At 37.1% G+C, this 1188-nt stretch overlaps 1 non-coding gene across 1 annotated transcript; it reads right to left on the bottom strand.

Annotated features, from left to right (window-relative positions):
* Positions 1–692: 692 nt before the first annotated feature.
* Positions 693–796, bottom strand: LOC125174198 (U6 spliceosomal RNA). The gene has a single exon (XR_007155324.1). It is a non-coding gene; the product is annotated as a U6 spliceosomal RNA (small nuclear RNA).
* Positions 797–1188: the final 392 nt, after the last annotated feature.

Here is a 1188-nt window from a genome sequence, read left to right as displayed (position 1 = left end):
TCCTGGCGATTGATAATGAGCTTTACCATATGTCACTTTTGACATGACATGTGAGAAAGCCCAGACTGTTTCAAGGGCCACTAGTGCTACTTTTATTTAATTATAAAACGGTCTCTTAATTATTTAATTAAAATTCTCCTTTTGTGTCCCCCAAAACTCCTCTTCTGCTCAGGACAGGCCTCCCAGTCTGCCTAGCCCTCTGGTTATACCAGAAGACCTATGCTACTTTCTCACACTCGATTCTGTATCCCAGTTGGATACAGGTTGAATAAAAATATGCTTTCTGGTCCTCACACTTAGTTTATATGAGTGAATGCTGATGGAAATGGGTAAGTAAATAGTGTTTAAGTGCACGAGATCAAATTACTTCCTTCACAACTTGAAGTTCTTGACAGTTCTGGAAATACTATGCTTATTTTTTTTTTTTAACATGGTAAAGTGGATTGATCTTTACCTAGCCTCACAGCAGATTGCCAGATTGTCAGCTTTCAATATATTACTTTTTTGAAAAAAAAAAATTAAGTGATTTGATTCATTTTTGGGAAAAAATTTCTTGAGCTCAGAAAACTTAAAACCATGGAAATCTGTAAATGCTTTTTGAGTTATATAGAATAAGAGACAAGACTTTGAATAAGTGGGAACTAGTTCAGTTGCTTTTGTTTTTTAATTTTTTTAATTTTTGTCTGTTTAAAAAAAAATTGGAATGCTTCATAGGTTTGCATGTCATTCTTACACAGGGACCAGGCTAATCTCCTCTGTATCATTCCTACTTTATTTTATTATTATTATTTTAAGTGTATTTATTTTGAGAGAGAGAGAGAAAGCACGAGCCAGGGAGGGTCAGAGAGAGAGGGGGAGAGAGAGAATCTCAAGCAAGCTCTGCACTGTCAGTGCAGAGCCTGATGTGAGCCTCAAACCCACGAACCGAGAGATCATGATCTGAGCCAGGTTGGACGCTCAACCGAGTCACCCAAGGCGCCCTTCGTTCCAATTTTAGTATATGTGCTGCCAAAGTGAGCACTAGTTGCTAGCTAAACAGTTGTCTCTTACTGGTTATTTCCTGTATGTCCAATAATTTTTACATGTTAGTACCAAGAATTCAAATTTTTGAATTGCTATACGCAGCTTTGCCCAAAGCAGTGTGGTTTCCCAGACTTAAATTCCCGTTATATTTTCTCATTATATACT

The sequence above is a fragment of the Prionailurus viverrinus genome, chromosome C1, assembly GCF_022837055.1.
Source record: "Prionailurus viverrinus isolate Anna chromosome C1, UM_Priviv_1.0, whole genome shotgun sequence".
In the NCBI taxonomy this organism is placed as follows: domain Eukaryota; kingdom Metazoa; phylum Chordata; class Mammalia; order Carnivora; family Felidae; genus Prionailurus; species Prionailurus viverrinus.
This window is presented reverse-complemented; position numbering and strand designations above follow the sequence as displayed.